General features: G+C 38.7%; 1 protein-coding gene across 7 annotated transcripts in view; it reads left to right on the top strand.

Annotated features, from left to right (window-relative positions):
- Positions 1–15,308, top strand: part of MBD5 (methyl-CpG binding domain protein 5) — a 484,478-nt gene that overhangs the window by 397,067 nt on the left and 72,103 nt on the right. For 5 of the 7 annotated variants that reach the window (XM_015475445.3, XM_015475436.3, XM_015475435.3 and 2 more), the window contains one exon: positions 14,758–14,931. The exons of the other annotated variants lie outside the window; for them this stretch is intronic. The gene's annotated coding sequence lies outside the window, so the exon portion shown is untranslated. The remainder of the gene's footprint in view (positions 1–14,757; positions 14,932–15,308) is intronic. 7 annotated transcript variants of the gene reach the window in all.

The following is a 15,308-nucleotide window of genomic DNA, read 5'->3' as shown; positions in this document are numbered from 1 at the left end:
AGTTATTCCTCAGGTTTTGAGGGAGCATTCCTTGTGTTACTTGTTTTTGAGCACCTAGATATACAGTAGGTACTCAGTACATGTTTCTTTGAACTAACATGTAATTTTAGTCTCTGAAGATAACATACTAAAGCCACCCAAGGAAGAAAGGTTGAAAATTCATGGCATTTGACATGGAAAGGAACCTAGTTTTACCATCAATAGAACCAAAAAGTACTATATCTTTATGTATGATTTTAAATGTAGCTTAAATTTTTATTTTTTTTAAGGAACATTCTTTTAAACAAAAAGAAATACAGTTTTTTAAAATTCTACATCCTTTTTTCAAGGCCAGATGTTATTCTAAGATTCAGCAAACATAGCCTGACTCTGTAATATTGCTTGCACAGTTTCTCACGCTTTTACACATTGTTCTTACAGTCTGATGGTGCTTTCCAGACCTCACTTCAAATAGCAGTTATTAGTTAAGTGACCTTTTAAAGTTAGGAGAAGGATACCTAACTTTGGAGCCTCGCTTTCTTTATCTGTATAATGGAACCCATAATATTTACCCTGGCATTGTCAGAAATAAATGAATCATTAAAGTGGCTTTCATTGCCTGGTAGGTGCTGGATGTCTTTTAAATAGTAGTATGTTAATCACCCTCCAATGCCTAGGAAAATTCATAGGAATTTGATTTTTTTTTTTTTTTTCCCTGCCTTAAGCAAGTCTGTGCATCACAGCCAGCTGAAGGTCTGGTTTCTTTCAGTTGGACTGTGGTATTTTAAATCTTTAGTCTTGTGCTGGGAATGTTCATTGTTAATGGTTTGTCTTTGATTCTTGCCTTTTCAGTGAACAGCATTCTGTCCTGTTGATCTCTCCATAGCAGTACATTAGTGATCCCTATTCTAAATATTTTCACTTTTACAATCTCAACTCACTTAATATTATGTCTTAGAAATTTTTCCATATCACTGTAAGACCACCTCTCTTAAGTGTTGTATTATCTTCCATATCATGAATTTTATTTACCCATTCCCTACTTATTAGGCATTTAGGTTGTTTTGTATTTTTCACTCTAATGATCAGTGCTGGTGAATATCATCTTACATAACTTTTTGTGCTCATATTTGATTATTTTTTCAGGCATGATGAAGAAGAGGAGTTGCTATTTCAAAGGATATGTACATCTTAAGTTTGTATTGATGCTATATGTTACCTTCCTAAAAGGAGGTAACAGTTGGTCCTTCTAGCAGTAGTTTAACATTAGCTGTTTTCCCATCATCTTGAGGAAACTTGCTATTGCCAGTCTTTTAAAAATGTGCATCTTACATGTGAAAAGTGGTACTTCTTTATTGCTTTATCTTGCATTTTCTGATTACTGCTAAGATTGAGCATCTTAAGCTCACAGGTCTTTCACATGTCCTCTTCTCAGTCTATCTGTATTTATGGTCAGTTTTTCTTTTGGGCTTTTTATCTTTTTATTGCTTTTTGGAAGTTCTTTATGGATTCTAGATACTAATGCTTTAGACTGTTATTTATGTTGCAGATATTTTCCCCAGGCCATCAATTGTCTTTTCAGTTTTTTGGTGATCCTTTTGCTGAACAGAAGTTTTAAATTTTGATGTAGTCAAATTTAACAGTCTTTTGCATTGTGGCATTTGCTTTTTGTATCTTCTTTAGAAGATTTTCATAAATATGGTACAGATACACATATTAATTTATATTATATTACTGCATTTATATTTTAATTTGATTTAGTTTTTGTTTTGACTTAAGTCTTGAATCATCTGAAATGCATTTTTGTGAATCACATGAGTTATAAAAGTAAATCATCTTTTCCCCCAAGAATATAGTTGTCCCAGCCCATATATTGAATTGGCCATCCTTTCCCTACTGATTATAAAATGCCACCACAAAAAACAAAAATGCCACCTCTATCATCAATTTATTTTGCATATCTATACAAAAAAAGATCTTCACGACCCAGATAATCACGATGGTGTGATCACTGACCTAGAGCCAGACATTCTGGAATGTGAAGTCAAGTGGGCCTTAGAAAGCATCACTAAGAACAAAGCTAGTGGAGGTGATGGAATTCCAGTTGAGCTCTTTCAAATCCTGAAAGATGATGCTATGAAAGTACTGCACTCAATATGCCAGCAAATTTGGAAAACTCAGCAGTGGCCACAGGACTGGAAAAGGTTAGTTTTCATTCCAATCCCAAACAAAGGTAATGCCAAAGAATGCTCAAACTACCGCACAATTGCACTCATCTCACACACTAGTAAAGTAATGCTCAAAATTCTCCAAGCCAGGCTTCAGCAATACGTGAACCCTGAACTTCCTGATGTTCAAGCTGGTTTTAGAAAAGGCAGAAGAACCAGAGATCAAATTGCCAACATCCGCTGGATCATCGAAAAAGCAAGCGAGTTCCAGAAAAACATCTACTTCTGTTTTATTGACTATGCCAAAGCCTTTGACTGTGTGGATCACAATAAACTGTGGAAAATTCTGAAAGGGATGGGAATACCAGACCACCTGACCTGCCTCTTGAGAAATCTGTATGCAGGTCAGGAAGCAACAGCTAGAACTGGACATGAAACAACAGACTGGTTCCAAATAGGAAAAGGAGTGTGTCAAGGCTGTATATTGTCACCCTGCTTATTTAACTTATATGCAGAGTACATCATGAGAAACGCTGGGCTGGAAGAAGCACAAGCTGGAATCAAGATTGCCGGGAGAAATATCAATAACCTCAGATATGCAGATGACACCACCCTTATGGCAGAAAGTGAAGAGGAACTCAAAAGCCTCTTGATGAAAGTGAAAGTGGAGAGTGAAAAAGTTGGCTTAAAGCTCAACATTCAGAAAACGAAGATCATGGCATCCGATCCCATCACTTCATGGCAAATAGATGGGGAAACAGTGGAAACAGTGGCAGACTTTATTTTTTGGGGCTCCAAAATCACTGCAGATGGTGACTGCAGCCATGAAATTAAAAGACGCTTACTCCTTGGAAGGAAAGTTATGACCAACCTAGATAGCATATTGAAAAGCAGAGACATTACTTTGCCAACAAAGGTCCGTCTAGTCAAGGCTATGGTTTTTGCAGTGGTCATGTATGGATGTGAGAGTTGGACTGTGAAGAAGGATGAGCGCTGAAGAATTGATGCTTTTGAACTGTGGTGTTGGAGAAGACTCTTGAGAGTCCCTTGGACTGCAAGGAGATCCAACCAGTCCATTCTGAAGGAGATCAGCCCTGGGATTTCTTTGGAAGGAATGATGCTGAAGCTGAAACTCCAGTACTTTGGCCACCTCATGTGAAGAGTTGACTAATTGGAAAAGACTCTGATGCTGGGAGGGATTGGGGGCAGAAGGAGAAGGGGACAACAGAGGATGAGATGGCTGGATGGCATCACTGACTCGATGGACGTGAGTCTGGGTGAACTCCAGGTGTTGGTGATGGACAGGGAGGCCTGGCGTGCTGCGATTCATGGAGTCACAAAGAGTCGGACACGACTGAGCGACTCAACTGACTGAACTGACTGATGGGGTTTTTGGTGGCCAGTCTCTTCTATTATAAAGACTTCCCTGGTTGCTCAGACAGTAAATAAAAATGCCACCTTTATCATCAACTGAATTTGCATATCTATGGGGTTTTTGGTGGCCAGTCTCTTCTATTATACTACTTGCCTATTCTAACACCAATACTACAGCTAATTAATATATTTAACTGATAGAGCATTTATCCCTTTCTTGATTTTGTGTTCTTGTTTTGTCTTGTTCCTGTTTTATACCCTGGTACCTTCTAAATTGCACTCATCTCCCATCCTAGTAAGGTCATGCTTAAAATCTTGCAAGCTAGGCTTCAGCATTATGTGAACCAAGAGCTTCCAAATGTCCAAGGTAAGTTTAGAAAAGGAAGAGGAACTAGAGATCAAATTGCCAACATTCGCTGGACTATAGACAGAGCAAGGGAATTTCAGAAAAACATCTATCTCTGTTTCATCAACTACACTAAAGCCTTTAACTGTGTGGATCATGGCAAACTGTGGAAAGCTCTTAGAGAGATGGAATACTAAACCATCTTACCTGTCTCCTGAGAAACTTGTATGCAGGTCAAGAAGCAACAGTTAGAACCCTGTATGGAACAACTGATTGGTTCAAGATCAAGAAAGGAGTAGGACAGGGCTGTCTGCTGCCACGTTGTTTGCTTAACAGGGTGAGCACATCATGAGAAATGCCGGGCTGGACTCAAGATAGGCAGGAATCAAGAAAAGCCGGAATCAAGATAGGCAGGAGAAATATCAACAACCTCAGATATATAAATCATACCACTCTAATGGCAGAAAATGAAGAGAAAATAAAGAGCCTCTTGATAAGGGTGAAGGAGCAGAGTGAAAAAGCTGGCTTAAGACTGAAGACTGAAAAAACTAAGATCATGCCATCTGACCCTATTACTGCAAGGCAAATAGAAGGGGAAAGGTGGAAGTAGTGACAGATTTCCTCTTCTTGGGCTCCAGAATCACTGCAAATGGTGACTGCAGCTATGAAATCAGAAGACAGTTGCTTCTTGGCAGGAGAGAGATGACAAACCTAGACAGTGTATTGAAAAGCAGAGACATTACTCTGCCAACAAAGATCTGTCTAGTCAAGTGGTTATGTATGGTTGTGAGAGCTGTACTGTAAAGAAAGCAGAATGCCAAAAACTTGATACCTTCGAACTGTGTTGCTTGAGAAGACTCCTTAAAGTCCCCTGGACAGCAAGATCAAACCAGTCAATCTTAAGGAAGATCAATCCTGAATATTCACTGGAAGGACTGATACTGAAGCTGAAGCGCCAGTATTTTGGTCATCTGATGTGAACACACGACTCATTGGAAAAGTCCCTGATGCTGGGAAAGATTGAGAGTGGAAGAAGAGGGTGTCAAAGGATGAGATGGCTGGACAGCATCATCAATGCAATGAACATGAACTTGGACAAACTCCGGGAGATGGTAAGGGACAGGGAGGCAAGCTGCAATCCATGGGGTCACAAAGAGTCAGACAAGACTGGGCAACTGAACAACAACAACTACCTTCTAAATCCTTTCATCTTTGGTTCTAATAATTTTCCAGTTTGGGTTCTCTAGGAAAATGATCATGTTGTCTTTACTTTTATTAATCATACCTCATTTGTCTGACTAAATATTCAAGACCAGGCCAATTCCATATAAACACCTAGGAAAGGACACATTTTTATCAACTGCTCCAGGAGGTTTTTTCCTTCTCTACCCATCCCTGTCTCAAATTAATCCTCCATTCGTGCAAGATGAACTGTTCGAGTTTTCTTTCTTTCTTCCTCTTTTTTTTTTTTTTGTATAAACAATTGTTTAAGTTTGTTATTCCAACCAAGATGTGAGGCTCGGGTGGTTAGCAAGGTAGAAAAGAGATTCAAAAGTAAAATAGCCCATTATATTAACTTTCTCTGACCTGAAATGAGTTTTCTTTCTTCTTCATTTGTTTGAGCATTTGATCACTTTGCCTTATAATTTTTTTAAAGTCTAGGTTTTGTCTTCCCAGCATTTTAACTTCTTCAGGTTAGACTATTTCTCCTGCCTCTCGTATACTCACAGTTCCTTTCCTCGCCCTCTGATACCTGTACTGCATGTTCTTTAACTTCGTGTGTGTGTGTGTGTGTGTGTGTGTGTGTGTGTGTGTGTGCGCGCTTGGTTGTGTCCAACTCTTTGCAGCCCCCTGGACTGTGGCCCACCAGGCTTCTCTGTCCATGGGATTTCCCAGGCAAAAGTACAGGAGTGGATTGCCATTTCCTTCTCCAGAGGATCTTTCTGACCCAGGGATGGAACCCGTGTCTCTTGTGTGTCCTGCACTGGCAGGCAGATTCTTTACTGTGGCACTACCTGGGAAGCTCCTTTAACTTCATATAAACTGTTATTCCAGCTCAGATTCTATGTTCCATATTTCAGTAACACATTTGCCATATCTCAGAATTTATTACCCCTCTGTCTTTTACTCACCCCTCTTCAAAACCATGGTCCTATTTTATTTTTGTTTGTGATTTTCTTACTTTTTTTTTTAAACTTATTAACTTGAGATTATTTCAAACTTACCAAGAAGCTGCAGTAGGGCAAAGAAATCTATTCGCACAAATTCAGCAATTAACATTTTGCCATATTTACTATATCATTCTCTCTTGCCCCACTCTATGTGAGTGTTTGTGTATGTTTTTTAGAATAGCTTGCTAGTAAATTGCAGAAATCATATAATCTGTTTTTGTTTTTCCTATGCCTATATACTCAATAAATCAGAGGTCTGGTTCCGTCCATACTGCTGTTCTGTCTGATAACTCATGTTCTGGTGAAAAAGGTCACATTTTGGATTCTGCCTTAAATTTATGATTGTTGAACTCAAATTGGCTTTCACCGCTACCTATATAAAGGTGACTCTTTTTTAAATTTATGAACACAGGCATGTTTGGGGATATCATATTCTTGTGATGCTCTATGGAAATTTTATCGGATGATACATTGTGTGTGATTTCAGTTGTTTAGAGCCGTTGAGCTTTTTTTATGGCCAGCTATTTTTATTTATTTACCAAATATTTACATAGTGCTTACTATGTGCTGGACACTAAGTACTTTACAAATCCTTACTTATTCAATTTGTTCAGCATTGTGTGGTAGAGCGTATGGGGTTGCACAGAGTCGGACACCACTGAAGCGACTTAGCAGCAGCAGCGTGGTAGGTATTAGTATTACCTTCATTTTGCACTTGAGAAAACTGAAGAACAGACATGTAACTTACCCTAAGTCATACACCAAGTACTGAGCCAAAATTTTAATATCAGCAGTCTGGTTACGGAATTGGTGCTCTTAATCATGATTTCTAGGGTTTTCCTTGCAAGATTCTGCTCTTTACCATCTTATTCAACCTCATTTTTTAAGAGGCTGGTATTAAAAGCTATGCTTTCAACTTAATTTACATGGAAATATTCTTTCTCTTTTTTTATTTATATTTCATTTGCTTATAAAACATTTTATTAAATGCCTAAATGACACCAGCAAATGTTACTGACTCAGACAGCTTTGGAAACAACACAACTGATAGTCAACAGCATATGATTCAAGTGATAAGAGCACAAATAAACATTTGTCTGTTTTCAAATGGAAATGCTGTTTTGATTAATTCAGTGATTTGTTTATGTGGAGGTCAGTTAAGAGACTTTGCTCTGTAGTTGAAATCAGGCTATGTTCTTCAAGTAAATAAAAACAAAATCACTGAAAAGTTATTTTCCATCTGACAGATGTCACTATCAGTGAATTACTACATAGGAATGAAATTGCATTTATAAATTAAGAAACTTGTACACCAGCAAAGCTGATGTTAGAAATGTCATGGATCTCTGATACAAAAACTGTTTTTAGCTTTATGTGCATAGAGATTCATCCAGTACTAGGAAGACTGACATGTTTTTTAATTTGTTTATTTCTGGCTGTGCTGGGTCTTTGTTGCTGTGTGCAGCTTTCTCTAGTTGGCGCAGAGTGGGAGCTGCTCTCTAGTTGGGGAATGCGGGCTCCAGGAAGTGCCAGCATTAATAGTTGCCCCACACGGGCTCAGTAGTTGTGGCACACAGGCTTATTTGCCTCACGGCAGCAGGAATCTTCCCAGACCAAGGATCAAACCAGTGTCCCTTGCATTGCAAGGCAGATTCTTAACCACTGAACCACCAGGGAAGCCCTGACATGTTTTTTAAAGCTGTATTTCTGATACTCCCTAGCACAAGTTCTCCACTTCAATTCGGTCAACTATGTTCCATGAGTATCTTATCTTGGTAAACATAGATACATTGAGTTGAAGACATTGAAGTCATCTTTACAGTCTTTCTTGCTTTTCTAGCCTACATAGAAATGACAGCATTAGAAGGATCAGAAGAACATCTAACTCAGAGGAGGTTCTTCAGAGTTTCCCAATGTCGGACACAAATTTAAATTTTAAAATTATATGAAGTATTTTAACACTGTCATAAAAACAGCATGCCCACTCAGATGTATACCAAATTATAACACATAAACACATCATGAAACAAAAACTGTGCTGCTTGTTTATATTTTATGAACTGCTGACTAAAGCCTTACCTCCGATTTCCATGTAGATATTTAGACTTCTTAAGAGTATTGTTTTTAAGTTTTTAGCTGGCCTTTAAAAAAAATTGAGTCCATTGTTATATGTGTGCTTAGTTGTTCAGTTATGTCCAACTCTTTGCAGCCCCACAGACTGTAGCCTGCCAGGCTGCTCTGTTCATGGAATTCACCAGGCAAGAATACTGGAGTGGGTAACCATTCCCTTCTCCTGGGGATCTTCCAGACCCAGGGATTGAACCTGGGTCTCCTAACTGCAGGCAGATTCTTTATGGTCTGAGCCACCAGGGAAGCCCAACCTTGTTATATATCCAAATCAAATTATGCAAGCAAGAGAATAGCTACAGTGTGTGTATGCTCCATTAAAAAAATACAAATACGACTTAGAGGCATCTTTCTACCATATATCCTTATCACTCCTTTACAGTTCTGCAGTGGCAAATCAGTGTGACAATATTATACTAAAGTAAGTCCTCTTGCTTAATTTAAGTTTTGGGTGGTTCTTGCCCATATTTTGTATTCATGACCAGAGATGTGAGTAAAGATTAGATAAGTCATTCAGTAGTGGAAACGAGATTTTCTTTACCTCCCTTCAAGCTTCTAGACCATTTTGACTGCAACAATCTTAAATATTGCCAATGCCAAATTTGCTGTTTTTTTAAAGTTGCCATTTATAATAGCTTTTCTGTGATAATCACAATTGTCTCAATATTATAAAGCTAATAAATAATACTATAATGTAGTCTCTTTATTTATATAATGGGGGTTCCATTTAGATTTTTATTAGACAAAAGAGAGCTAAATAATTTGAAAACAACTGATCTAGTTCAGCCCATTAATCTTAACAAATTGAAAAATTAAAGCATATGCAGATGACACCACCCTTATGGCAGAAAGTGAAGAGGAACCAAAAAGCCTCTTGATGAAAGTGAAAGTGGAGAGTGAAAAAGTTGGCTTAAAGCTCAACATTCACAAAACGAAGATCATGGCATCTGTCCCATCACTTCATGGGAAATAGATGGGGAAACAGTGGAACCAGTCGCAGACTTTATTTTTTGGGGCTCCAAAATCACTGCAGATGGTGACTGCAGCCATGAAATTAAAAGACGCTTACTCCTTGGAAGGAAAGTTATGACCAACCTAGATAGCATATTCAAAAGCAGAGGCATTACTTTGCCAACAAAGGTCCGTCTAGTCAAGGCTATGGTTTTTGCAGTGGTCATGTATGGATGTGAGAGTTGGACTGTGAAGAAGGCTGAGCACTGAAGAATTGATGCTTTTGAACTGTGGTGTTGGAGAAGACTCTTGAGAGTCCCTTGGATTGCAAGGAGATCCAACCAGTCCATTCTGAAGGAGATCAGCCCTGGGATTTCTTTGGAAGGACTGATGCTAAAGCTGAAACTCCAGTACTTTGGCCACCTCCTGTGAAGAGTTGACTCATTGGAAAAGACTCTGATGCTGGGAGGGATTGGGGGCAGGAGGAGAAGGGGACGACAGACGATGAGATGGCTGGATGGCATCACTGACTCGATGGACGTGAGTCTGAGTGAACTCCAGGAGTTGGTGATGGACAGGGAGGCCTGGCATGCTGCGATTCATGGGGTCGCAAAGAGTCGGATACGACTGAGCGACTGAACTGAACTGAACTATATGTCTTGCTCAGTTATACAGCTAGAAAATTGTGGATACTAAACTTCCTGTTAGTTCATTGTTCTTTGTAGTATTTCTTATCTCTGAGTTCCTATAGTACATTTAGTTTATACCATGCCATTTAGCATTTATTACCATGGTTTGTATACAGGCATTCATTTATTTATTCAATAAGTAATAATCTGTTTGCCAGGTACTCTTCTAGTCAATGAAGATAGTCCCTGCACCCAGAAGTTGAGCTGAAAATAAGAAAAGTAGATTCTATTCAGCCCTCATTTGATTTTGGTTAAATAACCAGCTTGTGTATCACTGAGTGATATTATCATATCATTGAGAACTTTTCTTTATTTATGGTTATATTGTGGGGGAGTAAAAAAGTTCTCTAGGTGAGAAAAATGAAAAAGTCAACTCAAAGCATACTATTTTTATAACAAGTACCTGATAATGTCAGTATGTAAAAGAATATGGGGAGTGCTGTTACATAAAAACAGCACTGTAGAAAGATAGTAATTCTTAAGCGGGACTGGAAGAGCCATAATGGAGGAGTTCTATTCTTAAAGAAGTTTGCTTTAAAAAAGTAGGGGGAAATCTTTCTTTGCACAGGGAACAACAGGTCCATAGGCAGAGTTCTGAACAGTTCTGGCATTTCCAAGAAAGATTAATGCAGCAGAATACTAGGAGGTCTTGAGAAGTATAGTGTATAAGCATTTTTAGGCATCATTATATGCTTAAACAGCGAAAGTAATGAAATGTGACTTTTTATCCTGTATCCCAAGTATTCCTCATACTTCTACCTGTTTATATTCCTAAGTTCTTTAAAAACACTGCTTCCCCATCTCATGGTGACAAGTGCAGTACCACAATGACAAGGGCTCTGTATACCCTTACTGATTAATTACACTCATCATTCACTCAGTCAATACTTTTTGCTCCAGCATGTATAAGATTTTATACTTTGTGCTAATAAGAAGTAAAAAAAAAAATAAAATAGTGATACAAAACCAGAGTTCAAGGAGCTATTGAACCCAAAGCAAAAATTAGTCTGGGATAAACCATAATGGACAGGAAAAAGTCAGTTTTCATTCCAATCCCAAAGAAAGGCAATGCCAAAGAATGTGTAAACTACCACACAATTGCACTCATCTCACATGCTAGCAGAGTAATGGTCAAAATTCTCCAAGCCAGGCTTCAACAATATGCTAACCGGAAGCTGAATTTAGAAAAAGCAGAGGAACCAGAGATCAAATTGCCAGCATCCACTGGATCATTGAAAAAGCAAGAGTTTCAGATAAACATCTACTTTTCCTTTATTGACTATGTCAAAGCCTTTGACTGTGTGGATTACGACAAACTCTGGAAAATTCTTAAAGAGTTGGGAATACCAGACCATTTGACCTACCTCCTGAGAAATCTGTATGCAGGTAAAGAAGCAACAGTTAGAACTGGACATGGAACAACAGACTGGTTCCAAATCAGGAAAGGAGTATGTCAAGGCTGTATATTGTCATCCTGCTTATTTAACTTCTATGCAGAGTACATCATGCGAAATGCCAGGCAGGATGAAGCACAAGCTGGAATCAAGACTGCCGGGAGAAAATACGCAGATGACACCATCCTTATGGCAGAAAGTGAAGAAGAACTAAAGAGCCTCTTGATGAAAGTGAAAGAGGAGAGTGAAAAAGTTGGCATAAAACTCAGCATTCAGAAAACTAAGATCATGGCATCTGGTCCCATCACTTCATGGCAAATAGATGGGGAAACGGTGGAAACAGAGACTTTATTTTGGGGGGCTCTAAAATCACTGCAGATGGTGACTGCAGCCATGGAATTAAAAGACGCTTGCTCCTTGGAAGAAAAGCTATGACCAACCTAGACAGCATATTAAAAAGCAGAGATATTACTTTACCAACAAAGGTCCATCTAGTCAAAGCTATGATTTTTCCAGTAATCACGTATGATTATGAGAGTTAGACTATAAAGAAAGTTGAGTGCCGAAAAATTGATGCTTTTGAACTGTGGTGTTGGAGAAGACTCTTGAGAGTCCCTTGGACCGCAAGGAGATCCAACCTGTCAATTCTAAAGGAAATCAGTCCTGAATATTCATTGTAAGGACTGATACTGAAGCTGAAACTGCAATACTTTGGCCACCTTATGCAAAGAACCGACTCATTGGAAAAGACCCTGATGCTGGGAAAGATTGAAGGCCGGAGGAGAAGGGGACGATAGAGGATGTGGTTGGATGGCATCACTGGCACAATGGACATGAGTTTGAGTAGGCTGTGGTAGTTGGTGATGGACCGGGAAGCCTGGCGTGCTGAAGTCTATGGGGTCGCAAAGAGTTGGACACGACCGAGTAACTGAACTGAAACCATAATGGAAAAGAATATTCAGAAAAAGAATGTATATATGTGTAAAACTGAGTCACTTTGCTGTATAGCAGAGATTGGCACAACATGGTAAATCAACTATACTTCAATTTTTCATTTTAATTAGCAAGGGTTTTTGTCTATTATGTGTGCTAAGTCTCTTCAGTCATGTCCGACTTTGTGCAGCCCCATGGAATGCAGTCTTCCAGGCTCATCTGTCTGTGGGATTCTCCAGGCAAGAATAGTGGAGTGGGTTGCCATTTCCTCCTCCAGGGAATCTTCCCAACCCAGGAATCAAACCCATGTCTCCTGTGTCTCTTGCACTGGCAGGTGGGTTCTTTACCGCTAGGGCCACCTAGAAAATCCTTTGCCTGTTTTGGTGACTAATATATCCATATGTTCACAAAGCTTACTCTCTCATCAGAGGAGACAAATGATAATAGGATAGATTGTAAAATATGTAGCATGTTATTCATAGTGATAAATACTAAGAAGAAAAAATAAAGTTAGGAAAGAGGGGAAATTAATTACTGGAGAGGAAAAGGGAAGATAAAATTATTTAATTTCTCTTGCCTTGATTTTCTCAGCTCTAAAACAGAAAAAATAGTGGTGGTTACTTATAAGGTTGTGACAAAGATTAAATGAGCTGATATGTGTATTTATAAAGTCCCAGATGATAGAATATCGGCCAATATTATTTATACATTTGTTTAAAACAACTTTAGCACAGTAGTCATCTTATTTTCATCACTTATGGACTTCTTTTATTAAAGGATATAGTTACAGTTTTGAGCTACTTTATCTACAGAATAAGACTCCCTCATCCATATCTTGCTTCTTTTAGCTTCTACTTCCAATACAGTCACAGCTAATCACTTTCTTAGAGGCAAATCATCATTCTTTCATAGTGTTTCTTCTGCAGAACAATATTTGCTTATCTAGATGTCAGGTCATTTTCTATTTAAGTCATCGAGCAGGCATCCAGATGTTCCTGTGGAAAATATTCATTAATGCCTCATCACTTACATCTCAAGGTTAATAGGTCTAAGAAAATGAGACCTTTATGCTTGCTTTCCAACTAAAAATGAGTAGAATATTGGAATTGTTATTACCAAACAAATATAAAATCTTCAATATTAATCTTTTCACACTAAGATCATTTTCACAGATTAGCTAAAGTTTCAGGTCTCCCAGTAACCTTTCTTTGCCTGCGTAACCTCTGTGCATCCTTAAATGTATCCTGCCTCCTCCTTTCCCTGAAAACTAGACTTGCCCTTTGTGTTCCTTTAGCACTCCATACCTAGCCCTATCACAACCGGTATTACTCAGTACTAAAGTTACCTGTTTACCTAACCTGCCCAATCCCTGTGCCCACCTCTCAGGCAGTAAGCTCCTTAGGCTGGGATGGGTGGTGGACACTGGGGAAACTAGGTTCTCCTTGTGTCTGTGTCCCGAGTATCTATTACAGGGCTTTACATGTAGTTGATTATCGATAAATACTTAAAACACTAAGTGTAATGCCTGGAGTACTTTTAACATATCAAGATTATAGAAACTTAGTTATTTAACCTTGGTCCCACATCCCTTAATTGTTTCTTTATCTCTCTTGGCTGCTTTCTGAGGAATAGCATTGCTCAAGCATGCTGCTACCCCTGTCCTACATTGTCCCCTGTCCTTCTTTGGCCTAAAATTAAAAAGAAAAAGGAGGCCAGATATTTGGAAAGATCCCAAAATTAGAGGAATACCCTGTGGGGTAATTATGGTCCAGGATGTGACCCCTACTCTTCCAATTGAGAAACATTGATTTTGCCATTCCTCTCAAGGTGATGGGCCTCTAGGGTCTGACACAGGCCATCTATATTTCCAAGAACTTAATTTATAAACCAGTTGACTGTTTGTTGATTGGTTTGTTTACACTGATTGAAATACTTGTATCTGATACCTAAGTCATAACTTAATGATATCAAAGCCTCTGTGAAATCCATCAAATAATCAGAAGATTGTTCAGTGACTATAGAAATGGAGCAAAATGACCTAAACTGCACCAAAGATAATTTAACCCAAGCTGAGGAATAGCCTTGCCATTGTTTCCTTGATGGCTAGGAGAAAATTAAGTAAAGGGTGATAAGGTCTCAAGTGTTTTGAAAGTGTTTACAAATTTTTTTTCTTATTTGCTAAAAGAAAGCACTTTTAAATGTCAGGGGGACAATGTCATTTTGTAACTCAGTATTGATAATGTACAGTTTAGTTCCATAATTCTTTGATCCCAACATTAAATTCCTGAAATAGTGGTATTGCTGACAATGGTCTACGACAGAAAGAAAGAAAAAGGATTAAAGTTGGATGAGCATTCTCTGTACCCTCTGCCTCTAACTTAACAATCATCTGGGGGTCAAATCAACTTCATTGAGAAAGTTGACTGTGCTTGTGTTTCTAGCTGGCTTACTGGCTGGCATTCCTTCATAAACTAATAATGCATATCCACTGAGAGTTCATCCTCTAACCTTGTGAAGAAGCTGTGAAGTATAGGTTAAGTGGTCATTAAGAAAAGTAAGCTGTACCTCTTGTCAAGGGCTAGAGTCTGTCCTTCAGGCCTTACCTCAAGGTCCTTTCTATTCCAGAGTTTGGAAACCCAAGTGCCTACAGAGGCCAGGCTGGTGGGAATGAAGCAGGAAGCCACTGCAGTGAACTGGAGAGCCAAGTCCTGTCTGAAGGAGCAGCCACTGATCTGTTCCAGATAATTGTTGCAAGGCAGGAATGCTGACCTAGAGTTACCACATTGTCCAGTTTCCCAGGTAAAGCAAGAAATGCAAATTTTCATATGCCTTCTGATTTAAATATTGTCAGTTAATTCACTTGCATTATTATTTTCAAACTGTGCGTGCACCAAATACTACCACTGGTGAGATTTGGCCTAGAGCCCTCCTGATTGTAACTTGGTTTTATATTTTGCTCTCCAGTTCCTGTTTGTTGAATTGGAGACTTTATTTTCTACATGTTTTGCTTTTCTTCAGCATGTTAGGTAAAATATTTTACGCCCGGTTTTGTGCTATTGAAACTACCTGCCTCTCTAAATTGAATGTTTTGTGTGTAAGTTTTTTTTGGCTGCTACATTTTCTCTGCCACCTTCAGAATTCCAGTGAGCAGTCACATGCTAAATGGAGCCTCCTTG

This window comes from Bos taurus, chromosome 2, assembly GCF_002263795.3.
Source record: "Bos taurus isolate L1 Dominette 01449 registration number 42190680 breed Hereford chromosome 2, ARS-UCD2.0, whole genome shotgun sequence".
Taxonomy (NCBI): domain Eukaryota; kingdom Metazoa; phylum Chordata; class Mammalia; order Artiodactyla; family Bovidae; genus Bos; species Bos taurus.
The sequence above is the reverse complement of the archived record's forward strand: the minus strand, read 5'-3'. Positions and strand labels throughout refer to the sequence as shown.